Source organism: Apis dorsata, unplaced genomic scaffold, assembly GCF_000469605.1.
Source record: "Apis dorsata unplaced genomic scaffold, Apis dorsata 1.3 scaffold_142, whole genome shotgun sequence".
NCBI lineage: Eukaryota > Metazoa > Arthropoda > Insecta > Hymenoptera > Apidae > Apis > Apis dorsata.
The window spans coordinates 690,079-697,417 of record NW_006263433.1 but is presented as its reverse complement, the minus strand read 5'-3'; the positions used below and the strand labels follow the sequence as shown (position 1 = coordinate 697,417).

The window sequence follows — 7,339 nt, the reverse complement described above, 5'->3', positions numbered from 1 at the left end:
GGCTCGAGCCGATCCCATCGCGAACAATGAACGGGATTATAATCGGCGTGGACGAGCAACACGCGGCGAAAATCCACTCGCTCCGTGTACGCAGCACACGTCACCGATTCGAACGCCACTCGATCCTCGGTGGCGACACATCGGCCCGAGACGAATCGCGACAAAAGTTGACGTCTCCATCTCTCACGATCGAAACGAGCAACGACACGCGGTAGTCACGCCCATGTCGATCCTTTTGTCGCTCGGTAATGTTGTTGGGCCGAGATTTATTATTCGAACAAGGGTGCCTTGTCATTATACACGCTCGATTCAGCTCGTATTTAGGAGGATTATTCGCGTGCACCGTTTACCTCTGCTTCGTTCGTTCGAATTGACTTTTTTCCTTTGCTCTGTTTTGTTAAGATGAACATGTAGATGTATAATAGTGTTTTCGTTGTATGAGTGGATTGGTGAGAGATTTCTAGTGGATTTACTTTTTTTCTGGGATTTAGTGATTCGACATTAGAGGATTAGAAGTTTTAGGTTAGAATTCTTTCTTTTGCTTTATTTTGTTGGCGATGTACGTATAGATTTACCTTTTTTCTGAGATTTAATCATTTAATATTAGTTAGGTTAGAATTGTGAATCTGTTATATACGTCTTGATAGATATATGATTATATAATGCAAATGATTAAATACTTATGTGTAATTACGTTTATATTTCAATATAAGTAAACATTAACTTTGACGTGTCTGTGCATATCTTTAGCAATTATAAAAATAAAACCAAAGATAAAAAATTTATAAATTCGATCCCTTTCTCGTACATTTCAAACGAATTTTCATCCAATTTTCGTTTTCATTCCAAGATAACTTTCGAGAAACAATCTCTTTTTCACGCAATCGGTTATCACGCAAAGATTTCTCGCTCTTTAATCCAAACACCAAATGTCTCCCCTCGCTTGGACTGCGAGAAGAAAGAAAAAGAAAAAAACTTGGAAACAGACGAAAACGTCGAAAGAAAAAGAAAAGTGGAAAAATTGAAACGAAGGCGAGAGGCAAACTGGAAAACGTAAAAACAGAGAGGATTCGAAACATAGGTTGCACACATACGCGCGGTGTTCGTACGCGTGACGAAGACGCGACAAAGGAGCGCGGGTGTTGGGGGCGAGGGGGACGGTTGATGCGGGGGTGGCGGCCACGGTGGTGGTGGTGGTGAGGTGTAGTCATGACGACCGCAGCGACCAATCATCCGGAAGTAACGCAGCGCGAGATAACTCTGCATCCAATCAGGTTTAAAGCGGGGACGGGGCTGGCCATCCCCCGCAGAAAATCACCCCCATAACGAAATTTCCACCGTACGAGGGTAGATATACAAAACGACAGACGTCTCTCTCTCTTTCTCTCTCTCTCTCTCTTTCTCTTTCCGCCCTCCTTCCCTCTTTATCTCGTTCACCCTCGTCGATGTGGCCCCTCGCTCGCGAGTCGAGGATAAGAGGAAAGGGATGTCGCCTCTTATCCACCCTCACCTTTCTTTTTAATTCATAATCTCGGACCCTGTCGATGATAACCTGCGCCTCGAAGATAAGGATACACCTTCGACGTCTTCGAAGGATAAGGTTTTGGGGATAGGATTGTAAGGAAATTAGAAATTGTTTCGATCTCTACCGTTTTCCAAAATGCGATTATAGAGAAAGAAGAAAATCTTGCTTTTCATAATTATTCTTATCTGTTCTATAAAAGAAACTTGGAATTTAGAATTTCATTTCGTAAATGAGAATATTTCGAAAAAGTTTATATTTTGAGAGGAATAGCTTTCTTCCTATATCTTTAATCAATTCATCAAATTATCGCTCATAATTTTTCTCCCAACAATCGTTCTTCCAAAATTTACATGGATCGACGAATAAAGGAACAGGAAATCGTACTCGAATCCTTCTCGAAATATTTCCCGCCACCTGATAAAGCGGAACGCGAGGCACTCGATAAATACACACCGGGATCGACATTTACCGCGTAAACGCGTCAGAATGCCCCGTATACGGGAAAAGATGCGTTTATGGGCTGGCACGGAGCCGATAAGAAGGCTCGTAAAACGAATGGCGGCCCATAAGTGTTGGGAGCAAGTTGGACCATTCCCTTAGACGCGATCGGTCGTCGAACGGTGTATATAACCTCCCCCTCCCCCCTGCATTTGTCACGTTTATCGACTTCGCCATGTACACCGCACAGTTTCATCGTGGCACAGTTTGACGGGCGAACGAATGGCGCGTTCCACGGGCCCCGCGAGAGGGGGTGAAGCACCCCCCCCCCTAACGTTCAAACGGAACTCTCCTCTTTTAGGTGTATTTAGAAAGGTGTTGCTTTCGAAAGAGAAATTATAAAATTTATTCAGGTTCCTCCTTTTAACTGTTTCGTCCACTTGAGTATCGTAACTCGTAGATGCTTAATGCGTTGCTCTCGAAATATCGATTGGAATGAAACTATATGAAAATGGAATTGAGCTTTCGGTTTTTAATATAGATATTAAAATATTCGGTTCTTTAAAGGGATCATCGTGCTTTTAATGCCCGTTTGAGTATTCGTAATTGATCGAATGAAACAATATGAAAATAGAATTGAACTTTTAATTTTAAATTTCTTCTCGATGAATATCTAAGTTTTTAGTTTAACGATCATTTCTTAATGTAGATATTAAAATTCTTTGTAGAAGTTACTAATCAATTTCAATCATACAAGAAATCAAACAAAATCATACAAGATTCGAGGATAATAACAAGGGATAATAGAAGAAATAATATTAATATAATAAAAATTTTCTATTTATTCGGAGAAGCGTTTTTTTACAAAGATTTATATTTTTAAACCAGAAATTGCAGAAGTTAGTTTTTCCACGTCTCATAACGCGCATTCCCTTCCTCGCGAACAATTACAAATGTGCGTTCCATCTTTATCAAAGAGCTACGTAAAACTTGATATTAATAAATATTCGCCCGTGATTCTCATCCTCTTCGCAAACAAATTCAATCGATCAATCACGCGTCAAAGCATCTAATTTTCCCTCCTGTCTAAAACTCTCCTAATAATTCGTCAACCACGATAATTCCAATCATTCCAAATCAATTTCAAACACTGCTGCGTGCATATGAAAATCCAGCGTTTTTCTCAAATCAATCGAGAGGATATTGGTCGGCCTCGCGGAAAATTTCCTTCGGCCGGTCCATCCTGGAAAAAACCTTCCACGATATCGAAACTCGCTAATCCACCTCGCGCCTCCTTGATTACGATACACCGCCGAATGGAAGGAAATAAAAAGAGGGGGAGAGAGAGGGAGGGAGGGAGAAAAAAAGAGATTTTTCTCATCATCCACGCTCGCTCTCCCCGCATCCCTCCATCTATCCTCGCCTCTATCGCCCCCTCCCCTCTCGGGCGGGAGTGTGGGTGGATGAATTCCATCGTTATCGAGTCGCACCCCCATTTTACAAACGGGAAAGCTTCTCTTCCGCCCGCAAAATCCCTCGACTGAACGTGCATATTTCCATTTGACACGCCTCAACGATCGCCTGATTTTATTAAAAACCCCCGTAACCTGGTTCCATCCCCTCCCTCCTCCGCCACTCCAAGGGTTGAAATCTTTCCTCCAGATGCCTTTATTGCGCGACCAATCCTCCCTCTCCTTCTTCTGTTCCCCTTTCGACGTATTTCGAAAATTCGTGGTGGGTTGACCTGTGATTTCAAATTTTTTCCCCCCTTTTTTTCAAAAGTTCCACGAAGTTTGGACAAAGAATTTTATATTTGCACGAGTATTTCTCCGTCAAAGAATTTTTTCCACCACTGACGAGTTTTGCAAATCGTAAAGAGATTACTTAATTCAACTTTAATTTAATTTTTAATGTAATTACGAATTGGTTCGATCGAAATAATAAACAAACAAATGGTTCGTGAATTTTACAGATACCTAACTGACTTAGTGAAAATCTGCAATTCTCTCCACCAATTGTAGCTTCTCAAAGAAACATCTTCCAAGAGGACGATATCTTTCGAGGAAAGGGAAGAAATTCTTAATTTTCGAATTCACTCGCCTCTCCCTCCTTCCAACCAAAACGTAACGTAATCGTTCGTTAAGAGAAAACTTGATATTTTAATTCAAATATTCAAAGGTAATCGCGTAACACATTGGTCGATGAGAAGAGAGCGATGAAGAAACCCCCTCCCCTTTTAACAAGGACAACAGCTCGTTACGCGCCGCCATACTCGAGCCCTCTTCCCCTAATTTTCAAACTCTTGTCTCGTCTTCCGTGGCAGGACGTGTACTGTCGTGTATAGGAGAGGAATCCAGCTCTGATGGGAGAGAAGAGGAAGAAGAATCAAGAAGGAGGGAAGGAGAAAGATGGAACCTCGTAAACGAGGTCGAGTGTCGAGGCAGCGTATAATTTCGATGACAAGCAAAGGGGTGGTTATATCTCGCCCATTTCTCCCATTTCTCTCCGCTCGCGTGTTTCTCCACGCGAGTTGGGCTGCGAGTGGCGGCTGCGAGCCACCCCTGTGATTGTATTAATCCAACCGTACCCCTCCCCCGACCATTTACTTCTCAGTTTCTCCCCTTCCCCCCGATCTCTTTCCCCCGCCAGGAGGAGGATGGCCCTCGCGTCCTCCTCTGTCATCCGCCCGACCCTCCTAAAGCACGACTTCCGGAGGCAAACGAAGCGTGCGAGCGTCGTGTATAATGAAGCGCCGCTCGTTCGTTTCCTCGCCGTTGTTCCAGGCGTCGTCACCTTCCTCCTCCCTGTGCTCTTCGCCTTCTCCCCATTCTCCTCTTCGTCCACGAAGAATATGGCCAAATTTAAAGCCGCCGCCCCTCTGTTATTTCTGTTATTTATTCGAAACGGTGGATCGATCGTGGATCCTTGGATCGTGCTTCGATTTAAGATATGCGTTCGATAGACACGTTGTAGCTTCGTTTTTCAACCATTCTTTGGATACGATTTGCACGATTAATTGGATTAATTATGGAAGTGTTGGAATTATTTTATGACAGGAACAGTGTTTTATAGGAAACTTATGTACAGAGAGAATCTATAGTAATTTCTCTGAATATTGTCCTTCAGGGATCAACTCTTTTAATGCTCTTGTGAATGATATATATATATATGATACGTTGTTATGATATTCTGTAAAAGATTCTTCTGGAATTATTTATTATCTTCTTTGGTTTGAATTAGATCAGAATCTCTATCAATAAAGTCTCTAAATATCCTTGGAATCAACTATTCTTCCCTACTCTTCAATTTCGCTATATTTTACGAATGATAATCTTAATTTTACCACAAATTTATTATTCACTTATACAAACATAACATCCATATCTCCATCTCCAAATAAAAACCTTAATATACATATATACCATATACACTCTCGACAAAAGGTAGACAGATGTCACCCGTGTCGCTCGCTCGAAACTCGCAACAAAACTCGCAAGGTTCGCGCGATATAAGCTTTTGCCACGATATGGGATTTCGGAGAAGAGGAGAAAAATGTAAGAAAGGAGGAAGGGAGGCTGGAGAGAGAGAAAGGAGGTATCTGCGGGAAGGGGGAGAGAAGCCGTTTAGCGATATTTCACGGAGCTCTCGTTCGTAAGGGTTTCTAGCCGCGCACGGTATTACCGGAGCCAGTCTTGCAAACTCGAGATAAGGGCGGACCCGGTTCCCAGTTCCCGACACCGGCAACCGTCGTAGCTAAGGAGACGAGGTGCATTCTCGTGCAGGGGGCAGAAGAGGACAGGAGGATCCTCTAGGAAGAAAGCCGCTAAGGAAGCCCCATTCCGGGGGCCGCCACGCACTGCAACGTCTCGTCTCGCGCCATCCCTGAAATGAAATTGGTTAATATCCTCCCTCCCCCTCTTATCCATCCTCGCCGTTCATTTTCTTTCATCCGCTCCCTTTTCCTTGAAAAATTTCCTTCCACTTCTTCTTTCTCTCCGATTCTTTCTCATATATAATAAAATATATATATAATGTAATATAGATGAATATTGTGATAATTTGATGTTTTAGTTAGAGGTACTTAAAGATGTGAAAAATTTACTTCCACTTCTTCTTTCTCTCCGATTCTTTCTCATATATAATAAAATATATATATAATGTAATATAGATGAATATTGTGATAATTTGATGTTTTAGTTAGAGGTACTTAAAGATGTGAAAAATTTCCTTCCACTTCTTCTTTCTCTCCGATTCTTTCTCATATATAATAAAATATATATATAATGTAATATAGATGAATATTGTGGTAATTTGATGTTTTAGTTAGAGGTACTTAAAGATGCGAAAAATTTCCTTCCACTTCTTCGTTCTTTCCGATTCTTTCTCATATATAATAAAATATATATATATTCTTTTATTTCTTGGATAGGTAATATAGATGAATATTGTGATAATTTGATATTTTTGTTAGATGTTGTACTTAAAGATGTGAAAAATTTCCTTTCACTTTTTTCTCTCTGATTCTTTCTCATATATAATAAAATATATATATATTCTTTTATTTCTTGGATAGGTAATATAGATGAATATTGTGATAATTGGATGTTTTAGTTAGATATTGTACTTAAAGATGTGCAAAATTTCCTTCCACTTCTTCTTTCTCTCCGATTCTTTCTCATATATAATAAAATATACATATTCTTTTATTTCTTGGATAGGTAATATAGATGAATATTGTGATAATTGGATGTTTTAGTTAGATATTGTACTTAAAGATGTGCAAAATTTCCTTCCACTTCTTCTTTCTCTCCGATTCTTTCTCATATATAATAAAATATATATATTCTTTTATTTCTTGGGTAGGTAATATAGAATATTGAATATTGTGATAATTTGATGTTTTAGTTAGATGTTGTACTTAAAGATGTGAAAGATTGTTGTTACGAGTAATGAATTATCGCAACAATTATGGAGATGGATGTAATGAAGAGAATTTTTCAAAAATTCTACGATATACCATTCATTCTTCCTTCTTCTTTCTTTTTTTCGAAACGATCGTGGCGCTGTTACGTTGGAGAGAAGTTGGAGAGAATCGATTCCGAGTAACCGGTGCTCACGCTCGGTTAATTAGCGACCATTTAAGTGCACGTGCACCTCGAGCCTACAGCTAATCCCTGCAATTTTTGCCGAAGGGAAGGACGGGCCAAGCCGTCCTACCAATTAAAAAGAAAAAACCTCAGAGACACCCTTCCCCAAAGAACTCGTTATTTACACCGCAAAAGAGGCGCACGTGCTCGTCCAATTCTGTGCCCGTAATCCTCTCTTAATCACTCGGATGTGCACTAACAGGTGCAAACCAATTGTCCATCCCTTCTC

General features: G+C 40.6%; 1 long non-coding RNA gene across 1 annotated transcript in view; it reads left to right on the top strand.

The window, feature by feature from the left end:
• Positions 1-5,776, top strand: part of LOC116185272 — a 13,244-nt gene extending 7,468 nt beyond the window's left edge. The window contains exon 2 of the long non-coding RNA XR_004150078.1: positions 5,578-5,776. This is a non-coding gene — a long non-coding RNA (uncharacterized LOC116185272). The remainder of the gene's footprint in view (positions 1-5,577) is intronic.
• The last annotated feature ends 1,563 nt before the right edge of the window (positions 5,777-7,339 follow it).